The sequence below is a fragment of the Oryzias latipes genome, chromosome 15 (genome assembly GCF_002234675.1).
Source record: "Oryzias latipes chromosome 15, ASM223467v1".
Classification (NCBI taxonomy): domain Eukaryota; kingdom Metazoa; phylum Chordata; class Actinopteri; order Beloniformes; family Adrianichthyidae; genus Oryzias; species Oryzias latipes.
In genome coordinates, this window is record NC_019873.2 from 8,769,533 (window position 1) to 8,785,643 (window position 16,111).

Below are 16,111 nucleotides of genomic sequence, written 5' to 3' on the forward strand. Positions count from 1 at the left end.
TTAATGCTGCTTATTCCCTTTTTTCTCCAATTTTCCGTTCTAGCAGGTGAGGCTGATTGACGAGTTGACCGTTTCACAGGTAATCTGATTTTGTAGGATCTGGATTTCCCCTCAGAAAGCTGCAGCCCAACTGTGTGATGAATCCTAAACTCTTCTCTCCACTTCTCAGGGAAATCTGAGCCCTTCCACTGTTTGTGTGTTTACTGCCTTCTTAGCATTTTTCATGTATATGAAACACTGGTGTCCTCGGCAGGGTTGAACAGCCTTCTGAAGTCTCAGGGTCAAAACTGACATGTCGGTTTTTTTTCCAAAGTATCCCGGTGGTTATTTTGCATGACTTGTGCTAATCGGTTAAATAGTGTTAGGATCGGAGGGATTATGGTGACTTAGCAATGCAGGAGAAGAGCAGCACGTATGTCAAACTTTTGTCTTAAACTGGTTTTTATTTCCACCTCTAAGATTCTTAGAAGTGTACAGATTTTCTTATCTCTTATTAGTTAACTCCAAACATCAAATGCACGACAACAATCTGCTTAACCAACCTTGTTTCCATGGAGAACAAACCAGGAGGTTTATTTTGAAGAGTCACTTTTGAAGCATAGTTAGTGTTTCTCACCCAGCTTGGCTTGTAGTAGTGCTAAAACCGGGAAGTGCCTCAAGTGCATTAAGTCTTTTTGACTTTCACGGTGAGTTCCTGCTGCAGGTGAGAGACAGGGAGGACAGCGAAGCCTCATCATGCCTCATCGTTAGCACAGAGGCACATTTTCTGAGCCACGTCCGGTCCTGTGATGTCTTTCAGTCCCTGTAATTCACAGAAACACTGAGTCAATGTTACGTCTGTTGTACTTTCATAGACTTCTTGTAATTGCTTACAGTGGTCTGCAGCAGGATTTTTTCAATGTTTTGGCATCTTTGCAGCTGTTTGCTTCGCTTTTTTGCACCTGATCATATTCAGACAGTTTAGTTTTGACTTTATGATTAGTTCTGTTTTGTGTAGCCACAGCCATGAGTTATAAGCTTTTTTTTATGCTTGACTCAGTCTTAAAATCCCAGTCCAGTCGTCTTGTCATCTATTGTAAAGGCATTCCCAGTGGTCTTTTAGTTACGACGGTGCCGTTTTTAGCCAACAGTTTTTTAAACTATCACTTTCCAGGACATAGTTTCTTGGCAGTAGTTAATTGAGATTTTGCCTCCGAGTTGTGAGCAGGACCGTTGGCGCGGCACAGCTCTGCACCCCCTTCCCACCCTGTCGATGACCGTTTTCTCTCCCACTAGATGCATCAGAACGGAGCGGAGCAGGGAGCTTGTGGAGTGTGTTTTTTAAGATATAGCTAAAAGCTTTCACAAATGATTTTTACATTATCGTATGCTCAACTGCCTGAGCCACTGCCGCCCGATATAAAAATACTCAGAAATACAATTGCAGGCTTAATTATCTTTATACGTGTGATTGGAAAAAGGCCACAAAAACATGTTAAAACCATGACTTTATTGGAGTGGGTCTATAAGTTCTAGTGTTTATGAACACATGAACTAAAAACCCCTTTTACCCCTTCATGTCTAATCTAAATTCCAATTTTGTAAAAAATGTTCTCCAGTGTTTGTTTTCTGTTCAAGGTGATGCTAAATTAAGTGGAGTCCTGGATTTAATGCTACATTCCAAATTAGCAGCATATAACATGAAGGGGTTAAAATTTAGTTAAAAAAAACACTATTGTTTGCTGCATTTTAAAAGTTTAGAAATATGTCTGTCGGATGGGAAGTTGAAACTAATTCCATCGTAGATTTAATCACCTATTTCCTTATTTTTTAGTGGATAAACCTTTCTTCCACTTTCAGCCTCTTAAAGATGAAATACGTTTTATAAATGATAACATTTCGTGACCTGTATATTAGGTCCTGTTACAAATATCAAACGTTGACATTTTCATGTGTTGTCATTCCCAACATGGTCCCTGTGTCATCAGTGGTTTTTTGAACCCATCTCAGTTTAGTTTTAAAACATTTGTGTGGGCGGCTGGTTACATGACGGAAGCATTTTCTTATTTATTTGCAAATGTTCTTTCAGACTACAAACCATCACAGCGTGATACAATCCATAGATTCTCTTTCTTCCTAGAATTGACGTAACCCTTGTGCTGTCCTAGGCACTTTAACATTGGAAGTTGGGTCATCTAGACCCACTAAACAGTGTGCTGAACTTTTTTTCTTCAATGATTTGTGATCTTCACTGGTGTCCATGGATTACATGAAATCTTTCCACCTTTATCCACCTTTGTCATGGTAGGGAGAACACGTCAATGTAAGGGTGGGGGTCATCTAAGATAGCACAAGGGTTAAAAGACCTCAAAGTGTCCAGATAGCATGACTGTGAATCAAGCCCAAATCATCATTCCTCCATTGCCATGCTCAACAATAGGAAAGAAATATTTCAGCTGATAGACTTGACTGTTTTTTTTATAAACTTTTGTTTCATTCTTCAGAATAATATTTCTTCAATCTTTTACAAACACACTTCTAAATGGCATTTACTTATATTTGGCTTTGCTATCTTCTTAAGGCACTTTACAGTCCCATTCAGCCATGCACACACACACGTTCACACACAGATGACAGCTCCGCTGCCGAACACTAAGGCTATGACCACCAGGAGCGATGTAGGGTTCAGGTTCAGTGTCTTGCCCAAGGACACTTCGACACCTTAGCGGGCAGGGCCGGAACTGAGCCTGCGATCTTCCGATCAGAGGTCGACCGCTCTACCTCTGCATTGCAGAGGTTTTAATGATCTGTATGATCCAGCGTATACTGCTTAATGGTCTTTTATTTTCTGACTATTGCAGGATCAAAACCTTGGGAAATACGGGCTAGAACAGTGTTCCCTTGAAGGATTGACAAGTGTTTTGAGTAGTTTGTCTTTTTAGAAAGGTGACTCAATTTTGTCTTTAATGGGAATTATTGTTTGTGTAGCTGCTGCATAATTTGGTCTTTCTTATGATATTATCTCCTGGATGATGATTATACACCTTCCGTCTGACCTTAGTGTGTGTCTGAGGGATAGATCCATGACTCAGATGATTAAAAAAAACTGTGTACCTGCACAAGTGTTGTTTCGGTCAATACTGAGAGTTTTTAAAGTGCTGTACTGCAGACACAGAACAACTTGGCTAATTTAGTTAAAGCTGGAAGCCTGAAACTGTGTCCTTAAGCTTTTTATTTTTTCTCATTCCATCTGTGCTCTGTAATTTGAATCAAAGTGCAGGTGAATGCTTTCTATAGGTCAAACATGTCAGCACTGCTTTGAGTATCAACCGCCCTCATGTGCGTGTGATGTGAGTGTCAACACCTCCTCCTGTTTCTGGAGGGACACTATCTGGCTTCGGATCCTCATGAGTTTGGACTCTAAGCAAAACAATATGAGGGCAGATGAAAAACCAAACAGTCAGAATGGGAACCAGCACGTTCCGTGGATGGTGGGTACTTGTGTGCTCTGGAGCACAGAGGTTGGGATGCCCTGGGATGAACTCTCAAATGTGATCCGACTCTTTGAAGATTCTCCAATTAGGTTATTGAGAACACTGTGGTCAACCTCATCTCTTCTATACTTGAATTGTTTTAATGGCAAAAACTGAAGGATTTGGGTAATATCTCTTACTTCCTGTCATAATCGCACTGTAAACGACTGGCTCAGGACCAGAGACCCAAATTTTGTTTTATCCCTGTGGTGAAATGACAATAAAGATATCCTGGATCCGGAATATTGACTTTGGTTGTCAGACTTTTTTAATAAATAATTATAATTGTTTTAGAGGCATCAAGGATCTGTTTTGATGTTGGCTTGGCCTTTAAAATAAAACCAAATACATGTTGAAGTGACACACTTTTTTTTTCAAAAATACATTTAACTTGAAACGTGCAAGAAGACAAGCAAGTCAAAGGATATTAGTTTAAAATAAAAACATGATCCACGTCTGTGCGTCATTGTTTATTCCAACAAATGCCGATGACATTTACACACTGACATTTCCAGTTTGAGATGTTCGAGTCTCTTTACTTCTGTGCTTTTCTGATATAAAAGCTCAACTCAACAGTTTTCATTCAAATGATTCAGATTTTTTTTTCTGACACATTCTAAAACAAAAGAAATGTTTAGCTTCATGTCTTCTTCCATGGGGCTTTCTCCTACATACATGCTAAACTTCCCATGGTGCAGTTGCTAGTGACAGCACAAAACAGCCTTCGAGATATATGTAACAGGTTTTAATATTAAACCTGATAGTTGTGCTCAATGGAATTGATTAATCATTGCAGCTCAACAGAATCAAGCTATTTTGCAGACCAGGTCATGGGGTTGCTGGAGCCAAGCCAGCTACTGTTGGGTGAAGGTGGGGGTACGCCCTGCACAGGTCACCTGTCTTTTCCTGGACCAGACACTCACATGCACAATGAAGAGACACCAGTTAACTTATGAAGCATCTTTTTGGACTGTGGGAGAGGAGAACATGGAAACTCAACACTGAAAGGATCCAGCTCGGGTTTGAACTAGGGCCTTCTCACTGTGAGGTGAGGGGCATGACCACTACACCACAGTGCAGCTCCTACTCAACGAAATATTTGGGATGTTTCACATGTAGAAATGGTCTGGCAGCAGGTCCATTGCATCTTAAAAGCTGATCAGTAAACACTAATAATACTCAGGGTTGAATGTTTTCTTTCTACTCTTATGCTCAGTTTTGTTTTGTTAAGACTTTAAATACTCAAATGAATCAAACTGAACCTCTGACCTAATCCTTTAAGAAGATCTGCTTTAATTTTGAAATTCTGCTTTAGGATATATTGTTTGTCTAAAAATGTGTCCTGTTTAACTTTTCTATTTGTAAAGTCAGACATACATATAAATGCATGGGATGAAAAAAAAAGTAGCATCAAAAGCTGGTAAAATTGATCACAGCAGGAAAATTGAAACTTAGAGACGTTTGCAGTCTGTGTTGAAATAATCTTTGTCTTATTTTTAATTGTCTCAAGCCTTTGATAGGGTATGATAAGGTTATAGAGTTCAATGATTGCAGAACGAAACGCTTCAGATCAAAAGTTTTCAGCTAAGAAAAGAATACTCAGCTAATACATAGCTAATCTAAACAGGTACAAATATTGTCTTTCACTATTGTCTCTTCACAAATATACGGGATTGTCACTTTCTGCATGAAATAATCAAAATCTGACTGATTGATCAAGGATCACAAACTTAAAATCCATTCTTTGTCTAAACTTTCTATATTTCACAAGAAAAGCCTTATAAAGAAACACAAATCCTCAATGAAAGATGGCTGCCAAGTAAATTTGAGCACGTATCCAACATGCAGCATTTAATGTGAATGTTTTGACACCCACAGCAGCCTTTCAAGTATTTACTGATATGCCGACATCCCGTTTTCCCTCTTTCAGCATTACGAGTATTGACTGAACCTGTAATGTCTGTTTCCATCTTTTGATGCTAGCTGGATCCATCTTGATTTAAATCCGGTTAAAAGCATTGCATTGACGTTCTGTGATGTAAGGTATTTTTACACTGTTCCTGTGTGAATTTCTGACCTCATCTCTGGACCTCTGACTCCTGACTGCTTCTGTGGCGCAGCAGAAATGAAAGCACTCGTGATCTTTCAGTGACCTTGTATCTGAATAAAGGTGGATGAGCGTGAAATATACAAACAAGTATTGGAAATTTGTCCAATGATCTGCACACACTAAGAATGGTGTTTAAACGACCGTCCCAAAGGTCAGCAGGCTGGAGGTCAGAGTGGAGGTCAGGCCTGGAGGAGAGTTTATATTATCTTGTCATTTAATTCTCTTCTTCCGTAAAGACCTTGGTTTCAATCAACCTAATGTTCTTCGTTTTGTTTTGACTTAATCATTTTTATGTATTGGGTCGTTAAAACTGTCCTCCATCTGTGTGCATATTTGACCGTCTGTGTGCAAGGTGAACGCTCATCCTGTGTCAAGTTAAAAACATTTCAGAAAATAAAACCGGAAATACGCTTGTGACTTTCACAATAAAATATATTTTCTGTTGATAAAATCTATTATTTTCCCTTTTAAATTGAATTTATACATATTTAAGTATTAATCTGTGCTTGTAAATAAATAATGTTTAGCCTAACATACTTAGTTTTGCGTTATTTACGCCACCGTGTTGTCTGAATACCGGAAGTGGTCGGTGTGACGACGGTGGCTAGCTTGAGCTGGCTCGGCTGAAAAGGGGGGCTGGACTCGGTCCAGCGTCCTTCCTATAAATGCCTCGAGAGTTGACAGAGTTCAGTCTCGGCTGGGACACAGGAAACTAGTCTACGCTGGTCGCCACGGAGAAGAAAAGGTACGATTTCTAGCGTTTTTGTATTTCCCGGAACTTTCCGGCGACTCGTCATCGGCGCCAACATCCTCGCCGCTCCGCCGCAGCCGCAGCGGGCAGAGCGCTCGGCCTCTCCGGAAGACTGCATTCATTTCCTCACCTCCAGCTGACCTCGAGACAAGATCCACACCGGCGCCTAGCAGTAGCACGGAGTGCGGTTCAAACCTCGAAAAAAAAAAAACGCAGCAAAAGTTGATCCACCGCGCGAAGCTGCCTCCATCAGGGTGAGTGGGTCCAGCTGCGGGACAGGTCCGGAATCCGGTGCCGAACCTCACCAAGACCCGAATCCGGACTCCTGTTCAGAGATCAGAGAAAGTCATTGAAGCATCTGCAAGATCAAGGAAAGCCCTTAGTTTGGAAAGTGCGACAAAATAGCGAACTGGATGATAAATATTAATTTATCAGAAAAGGCGGAGAGATCTTTGGTTGAGTTTTGAATTTAAGCTGCATAAATCTATGTTTTTTTTGCAGGGCTAAAAGAGAGATGCAAAAGATGAACTGATTTTTGTTGAAAGAAAATTAAATCTGCAGTTTAATCCACAGCCACTTTAGAATGACAGGCAACCCTAATCTCTGCAGTTCTGCTCCAAAGCATGTTGTGCATTTCCTCAAAGGACAACGGTCCTGTGCCATCAGGAGGGAGTCGGGGTAGATTTATCACAGAACAGGTTCAAAAAGCCATCAGACTATAGGCTACAGTTTGATGGAGTGTGTGTTCAAAGACCCACTGCTGCTCTTGGGGCATTTTTCTGATGAAGGATGATATTTTATAAAGAAAAGTCAGATTAAAAGGACAATTCTGAGAGTTTCTTTATTCAAATCTCTGTGAAGCAAGAAATGCAGTTGAAAAAAAGATTGTATTTGTGATGCAGACAAGCTCCCTGCTTTGCTCCATTCTGATGCAGACAAATGGATCCGTGTTCGTCTTTGTTTTCCTCACCCGAGCTGGCGTCTGGATCCAAACTGTGCAGCTGGATAGCTGCAATACTGCTCGCCCATTTTTGTTGCACAAGTAATGTTACATTGGGGGTGTGTGAGGGGCTGTAAGCTAGCAGGAGGGCTTGTAAGCAGATGGATGACAACTCGGACTTCTAATAAACTAGTACTGCTCTGCAGAAACTATGCCCTACAACGACACAGGTTGTTTTAAAGTTTCATCAATAAAAGACCACCGGAAACTCGTTTACAATAGCTCAAAAGAAGATGGCAGTGGGACTAAGTATATCCATACTATGTGGCTTTAGATCAACATGTAAATTGTGGAGATGTGGCCCACACCGCCCCACACACTCCGCCCCACCCTCCCCAAAAGGTAAAATGTCACCAGTGCTGCAGTGGTGTTTGGGTAAAAGGGACTCTTCCAGCCCCTTCCGTTTCCTCCCTTGGGACGGCAGTCTCTTTGGTTCCCATGCAGAGGTTTGAGGGGAAAAAACTTTGTGTGTACAGTTAGTAGCTGAACTCTTTGCGACTGTTCGATTCATCTGAAATCTGTGCATAACCAACTCTCCCTTCTTGGATCACGCACCATTTATAACTTAGGCAGACTCGACTGTCCGGATGTGAAGTGCCAGGATCTTGTTGAAGTCCTCGCCTCTGATCTCGAGCTGGCCCCCAGAGCGTTTTCCGTCCTCGTGAGCGCGCCTGCTCCTGCGTTCCTCCGACTGTTTGTTGAGAGCGTATATGTGTGCGTCCGCAGGGCTGTTTGTGTTGATCTAGGCCTCCAAGGCGCTTTGTGTTTGAGGAGGGGTCTCCGGCCTCGCAGGGCTGACCTCTGGGTTGTCATGGAGACGGCAAGAGCCACTTCCTGAATTCTCGGCCCATCCTGCAACGGGGGCAAAGGCATCTGGAGTCGAACTCATGACTGAAGTGGAAACGAGGGGGGGGGAGCCAAACCCCTGATCTGTTGTCATGTAATTATTTTAAGATCCACTGTATTTATTCCTGTTTCTTAATTTCAACCCTCCTGACGACTAAGTTGACTAAAAAGTTCAGTCTTTTTTCCCTAAACGTCTATCATTTCATTTGGCCTAAATTAGGCCAAAGGTCAAACTTTGGGTTTACCTTGTGTCAGAATGGTAGCAATCTGTCATTCCAGGAAGTGAAACTGAACAATTATTTGTTACATTTTGAGATGAGTTGTCCTTTGCTACTAAAGTCCCAGCAACAGTCATCGAGGTATTTTACTGATGAAGTCCCAAAATTCTTAGGAGGTCCTGGAGGATGAGAAGTGGAAGATCAAAGAAGACACCAAAACTGTCCATCCAAGCTGTCCATCATAGATGGGACATCTGATGAATGAAATGTGCCATTATGCAGCACTTTACAGGAGGAATTGTTGGATATCAGCAGAAAGCTGCTTTTCCACTGGAATTGCGTTCATTGCGTAAACGGTTGAAGAGTTACGGTAGTGGATAGAATGTCAACACTGGAGCTAAAGGGTTGGCGTAAAAAGGTTTAAATGGAATTGTTGATTTGTGTTTTGTGGACATTAAGCAGAGTTTTTTTTTTTCTCTGTAAGCTTGAGAAGAACTGATGTCCAACTTCCTTCTTTACTGTGTCAACTTTAGCATCTGGATTGCAGAAATGAGCTGGCTTCAAGCATCCGGCGAAGCTGGAGGAACATTAACTTGGCGTTTTTCTATCCGAGTCAGAGCTGTTAATGAGTTCTGGTGTCATGGCCCATGGGCTCAGTCAGCGTTCAAGTCCCTGCTTGGAATACCCATCGGTGTGTTAAACTGCTGGCAGTCGGATACACAAGGTCAGCTTGTAGAGGTCGTTACATAGAGGTCAGGATCGTCAGATAAAGAGCGGAAAAAGTGCAGTCAGTGGTTGAAGGCAGCGGTTAGAGACACGTGTAGGCCTTTCCAAACTTAATCCTGCCACTTATCGCTTGCTGTATATCAATCAGTGGTGTCGTGGTAATCATTTTTAAGCTAGAAATGGTTTAACATCGTAGAACAGATAATAAATGAGTGTTCAAATGACTCTGGAAATACGTTTGACGTCAGAACAGCGGAAGGAACCGTGCAAATGTGAAATCTGCTAAGCCGAGCAGTTACCAGGCAAAGTTAAGATTCGGCTCATCGGCCAAGGAATGCAGGTACTCGGTCACCAATTAGATCAAGGTTAGAAGTCAGGGGAGTTCACAAGAAGAAGAGGAAGAGGAGGAGGAAGCTCTTCCACCTTGTACCGAATGACTAGTTTTTAAAGATGACTTGAAAAAACCTAGAAAGAAAATAGCAATTTCAACAAGCATGTTCAGCAGATGTCAACACATCTGTCATCTAAAGAATCTGTAGATAATGCATTTGTCCTCAACTCTGATGAAAACAAGTGGGATGGTGTGGATCAACTGTGGGTTTAACTTAAAAAAGGTGTCGGTTTGTTTTCCAAAGACTTTTTTTCCCCCCCTTTATTCTGAATGACAGGATTATTTTAAAAACATCTAGATGATCCAGGTCTGGACTCTGTCTAAAGTACAATTTTAAATCTGTCCTTTAAGTTATACTATCTTACATTTGGGAAATAATGGATCATAATACTCCCCCACACGCTGCACTGTAGACGGAAATACTTTCATCTTTTTGGTTAACTTCTTGGATTGATAACGAAATTCAAGGTGCGGATGGCCTTAAGTCTCCCTTTAACGCCGCTTTGCTGCGGTCGATGAACTCTACCTGGAATGGTGTTTAACCCGCCCCTTTTTATTGTTGCTTTATTGTGTCTCCAGGGGATAAAACGGCAGAAGCAGAACTAGTCGACTTTGCGGATCATTGAAGCCGTTTGAAAAACGGGATGGAAAGGAAAACTGTGCAGTTCCACTTATCCTCCTCACCATATTGTGGTTCACCTTTCGTTGTCTCGCCGTGTTGCAGATTTTCCTAATTCCATTTTTGCACGTTATTTTATTTTTAATTAACCACCTACTGTGTTCTGCATCCTGATTGGCTGTAGACCATATCAATCAATCTCTTTTTTTTGCACTGTCTCCTGTCCACAATGCAATCAGCTTAACTGTCTTTATACATGAAAACATGTTACTGTATAATAATTTGGTTTAACCAGAAGAACTGAGTCTCCACATCAACACAACTGTCCTTGTGCAGAATAAAAAGCCTCTCTTCATTGGTCAGTTTGCCTCAGTGAAACGGACACTCCCTTTTTTTTAATTTCTTTTAACTCTTGCCGTTTTAACAAAAAAAAAAAGGGCCTTTAACAAAATCGCCACTGTTGTTTTGGCAGCAAGCCGATTCAAGAGTTGAGATCTTATCAAAGCAGGAGCTGCTGGGTGGATTGCACGAATGCCAAACAGAAAGTCTCCTTTCGTAATGCACATCCAGGTGTGTACTTTTGCCGATTAGAATAGGAGTTGCTGAATTTCCTTTTTGGTAGAGAAGTGATTGGAAAAAGTTTTGTAAGAGACTGGTAAAAGTTCCACCAATGGATGATAAGGAGAACTTTCCGTGAACGTCTTTCCAAACGCACATTTTCTTGTACATCTTTCCAGTCTTGTAGGCAAAGTGAGCAGAGAGCAGCTGGTGTGTACTGCTGCCTTTTTCTACCCATCCTCCTCTCGTTCTCTCCCTCTGCTCTGTGTATTAACTGGTTGCCAAGTGCTAAGAATCTGGGGAATGCAGGATTGTAATGTCCTGATAAAGTCTGCTTTGTTCCCCAAGTGACATGACTGAAGGAGAGTAGTGCCCTAAAGTCTGTCCGCACACGGGCATCGGCGCACGTGAGCGCCTCGCTCTTCTCTGGAAAGACCCCCGTGGATGCGGACCAGAACTGGAAAGGTTCTGTGACTGGCTAGTTATGGAGCGGAAGCTTCACTGACTCCGGAATACCTTCAGCTAAATGGAGGAACATGGGGGTTCACGCAAATAAGATGCAGAAATGGGGGAAACTTGTGAACTGTGTTTGCACAGAAATAGAAGCGTTGTCTGGGAGGTTTTATGGCTTTTCAAGCTTCTCCTTCCAAACAAGATTGAAGTTAATCTTAAACTGGATGTTCATGAACATCCACAAAGCAACCCTTGGAAGTTCCTCAGTTTTTTTCCCAATGCAAATGTTGGATCTCTTATCTTCGGAACAGCGTCCATTTTAACGTTTTTATTTTTGGAGTAAACTGGTTTATTGATGGTCATCCTGAAACATCATCACAGGTTCTTATTTCTCCCTTTTAGTTAGAGCTTTTTTATTTATTTTTTTGTAATCTTTGAGAATTTTGAATATGTTTAGGAAGAAATGGTGCACAACAGTAATGTTTTTTGTTTTTTTTTAACTTTTCTTTGGAAAAAATAAGTTCACAGTTTATCTTTAATCAAATCTAATTTCCATGTTTTCCAACAATTTTTGAACAAAAGTGCAGCAAACCTTCCAGTTTTTTTAAATCATGGAGCATATTCACTCAAAGACAAATTGGCTACAAATGGCTTTTGTCTGGAATGAACCTCTTTTGTTTAATAAGCCAACGCAATAGAAATTTTAAGCCAAATGGAAGGAAGTGAGGTAAACCTCTAAAAGTGTGCTGTTGTAGTGATCTACTGTGTATAACAAATACAGGAAAGCCATTTAAAGAGCCACTTCAGCGATAATCCTCTTTGGTGGTTTGAACATGTTCTTGTGGCATTTCATTAAGAAAATTGAGCTTAAAATTGCATTTATGAGGATGTCTGTATTCAGAATGTTGTGAATCAGGAGCAAATGCCAAAATGCCGTTGGATCAAAACTAGAAAGCTCTGATATTGCTCGCCATACGTTAGGTTTGGGGGTGTCGGGGACTGTAAGTTAGCGGGAGAGCACGTTAGCAGATGGATGATGGGGAATGGGTCGGGCTGACCCTGTACCACAACTCAGAGGTGAATTTCAAATGAACTCCTGCCACTTTGCAGAAACTGTGTCCATGAAAAACCGCATAATCGTAACTAAACCACCACTTTTGATAGATCCAAAGGGAGTGGGCGTTCATAAAGGCTTTTGTTTGAGTGTCGTCCATAGAGGTTATTCGTACAACTCGTGATAAAAATCAGCAAGTCTTGCCCACTGTTGACGGCTAACGACTACATTTTGACCAGAAGTATTTACTACAGCACAACGGGCAGCTAGGACTCCCGTTTTAACCGAACAAGCCCTGAAAGTGCAGTTAGAGGGTCGCTGTAACGATGATCGACACAAGCATGTTTACTGAAGGGCTTGCTGGCTCCGCTGCAGCGTGACGTTTGAACTCTTTGTTCTTAAAAGGAGGATCAGGATAGAAAAGGCATTCCTGTCTTTATCTCGCACATGTGATTACATGCATTCTGCTTCCATCACACTAGCGCAAAGAAGGAAGGAAACGCTTGTTTTAAACGCATATTCCTGCACCAGCTTTTTAGCTTTTTGTGCGAGCGGTCAAAAATGTGGACATAAGAATTTGGAAAGGGGGGGGGTCTGCTTTAGGGAGTCAAAGGGCATCTTGGGAGTCCTCTACATTGATGTGCTTGTGAGGAAGTAATTAGATTTGTGTGTGATGGCTAAACAGAGAGGGCCGTTTATGTTTACATGGTATATATGCGTGTGTGGGTTTGGAGTTGAGGTTGAGGAATGTCACATGCTGATACAGTGCTTACTGGACAACAAAGCCAGAGAAGGAAAACAGTGGAAAGTGGAACCATGCTGGTAGCTGCTCAACGCTTCAGCAGAAACACCAACCCCAAGAGTTTGATTTCCTCTCAGCATCCTGCGTGGGCATCAGGAACATATGTACATTTAGCTAAACGAGAATTGAAATAAACTGCATTTCTAATTGTGTTTTTTTTCCCCTTCATAATTATCTCAAATATTTGGGGGTGGAAAAAACATTGCCTTATTTTCCTTACTATAAGGGGCACTTAAAAGCCTTTATTTTATTCAAAAACCAACAGTCCACCTGAAAATCCAGTGTTTTAGTAAGGTTGAGTGCCACTGTGAATATGCTAACACAGCTAACGTGTAGCGGTGTCAGACTGTTTATGTTTTTTACTTGACTGTTTATGGGAACTGGACTGAGTGGCCCCTCCCCCTTTGTGTTCCGAACAGGAAGTACCCACTGGTTCCAAGAATCCAAAATCCCATAGACCTTTATGGAGAATTAAACAGCTGTTACTCAGGCATTCTGTTGGTCAAAATCATCGTCCTGGCTCTGCTACCTTTTTAACATGTTCTTGATACTACTCTTTTAAAAACTATTTGTTCCTGTAGTGAGTGTTATTCAAGTTATAAATTGTCCAATCTGATGCCTCAATGGAAGAATGCGGTCTCTCAAGTGGAAGGGGTGTGGCCTTCCAACAAGCTCATCCCTGATGGATGAGTGGTTACCATAGAAATGTCGACTCGGACCAATCACTGCTCACTGACATCGTCTGGCTCTAACATGTCGATGTCTCTATCAGGAAAAAAGTGGCAACTGAATTGAAAATGACATTTTCTATGAGTGATGCCACACACGCTCAGTCCAGTTCTCCTTTACAGTCCATGATTATTAACAAGGTAGGGAGTTGGTCAGTAATATTTGTTGTAGCGTTATCAGTCTGTTTAATTTTTGCTTTTTTTATACAAACAAGGTGAGGAGTTGCAGCGTATTGTGAACACACGAACGTTGCTGTGACCACATTTAAAAAAGTCCAACAGACAGATTTATCTCTATAAACGTTTTGACTTGAGGTTACAGTGAAATGTTGATTGTCTTCTTTACTTCAGTTCTTTCTTTTTACACCATCAGGAACTTGAGAGGAGTGAATCTGGTCTGAACCAAACAGTCCTGAGGTGAATTCCATCCTCATACCAGCTCAGGTTCTGCTGCTGCTGCAGACGATTAAGACCGACCTCAGAACCGGCTAAATGGCTTTTACTGAAAGACAAAATGAACGCACTGCACTCTGTTTCGTCTGGTCCAGTTGGCAGTCGGGGCTACTGTAAACATCCTTGACTGGAAGCTGGTGTTGATTTCTGGGGCTTTCAGTCGGATGTTTGCAGGAGCCAACTGCTAGTTCCATCCTGACCCGGCAGAAGCTGAGCATGCCAGGACACCATGAGGTCGCAGAGGTCGTCTCCTTCAGAGACGAAACAAGAATGTCAAGCAAAGCCACAGAAAAAGAGGGTCAGGAAGATAAATGGAGGAAAGAGAGGAGGAAGATGCTTTTCCTGATACCCTTTCTCCTCTACAGTGATGGTGAAGGGGAAGTGGGTGTAACACACACCAGAGAACCTACAGGAAGGAAGCACTCTGTTACCTCCACCTCAGCCCCACCTCCACTTTTATGATGCTGTGGATTAAAAATAATAATAATAATAATGATTTAAATGTTTCCTCATTGGAATCAGACCAGCTTCTCTTTAAAGGAAAATGCAGGTATAAAATCTTATTGAGGACCATTTTCATGAAGCACTTTGATGTTTTTTGTTTTTTCAAGAATATATTAATTTAGAGACATATTTTTAACAGTTTTTTCAACTTCTAATTTGCTATAAAAGTCTGTCAATGTAAATTAATTTTGAACCGTGAGGCTTCCGTTTAGCCTCTGAGATCTGGGAGGTGTAAACATCCTACACTCTCGGCATGCGTCCCCTGGTGGCCGGGAGTGGGACTGTTTGCACTTCCTGCCTCAGAAACTCATCTTAAAGCTATGTGGTATAGTAAAGTTGAACTTTTTACACTTCTCTTCATTTATAGTTAAAAAAAGCAAGCATGAAAAATTTCATCTGAAGTTTACTTCTACAGCCCAGAATGTTTATTTTTCATTTTATGATGCATTTTAGTTTTAAGATGAATGTAAAAAAAAAAAGAATATTTTGAAAATATATCCTGCCTAACTTACCTTTTCTTCTAAATGGGGTAATGTTCCCTTTGCTTAATGCACCCAGGGTTTCAGGGAAGTTCAAATTTGTTAGTTATTTACAGTTTGTATCTTGTATGAAGTACCAGTTTTATTCTCAAACACGCTGTTATTTATCATTAAATGTGGATGTTCCTCTGTTAATAAAGTTGATTCAGAAAGACTTGCTGCAGCTCATCTTTGACAGGTTGATTTAAATCAGTATCAAATAACTTGTACATGTATTTGCACTGGCATAACCACCAGCAGTGCTACATGTTAAACTGTTTAATTAAAAACCTGACGGGATTTGGCTGCACAGTTTTTTTTTTTTTTTTTTTTTTTGCTTTTGACATCCTGAGTTGTCCTGCTGGACAATGTTTGCTCTTGTGGACAGGAAATGGGGAGTGGTCGGTCTCTCATAGGCTGCTTCAGCTGACCCAGCCTCTGCGGGTCGCTGTCCCCCCGGGACCAGAACACACATACGTGCACATGATGTGACATTAAAAAAAAAAACCAACAGAGGGGTTAAACAAATCAGGCTCTATATAAGCTGCAAACTTGAAGAATTATGTATTATGTAATTTCATTAAATTGCAGCAAAACAACCTGAATCTGTGTTTTAGTCCTTTAATTATGCAGCACTTTTTCAAAATAAAAGTGCTGTCAGGACAGACTGAAATAAAATAAATGAAACTCTTCTCTAATCCATGCAAGTTAAATACAAAAGGTGCCTGATGACCTTTGAGCAAGTTCTATAGGGATAAAAATTAAAGGTTACGGGATTTAAATTGTGATACATAGCCCTTTGCTATATATCTATGTAAATACAATAGTTATAAAATCTAGACAGGCTGGTTTACAAAAAAACAAGATA

General features: G+C 41.1%; 1 non-coding gene across 1 annotated transcript; it reads left to right on the plus strand.

Annotated features, from left to right (window-relative positions):
• The first annotated feature begins 14,309 nt into the window (after positions 1 to 14,309).
• Positions 14,310 to 14,413, plus strand: mir30a (microRNA 30a). The gene has a single exon (NR_107223.1). It is a non-coding gene; the product is annotated as a microRNA 30a (primary transcript).
• Positions 14,414 to 16,111: the final 1,698 nt, after the last annotated feature.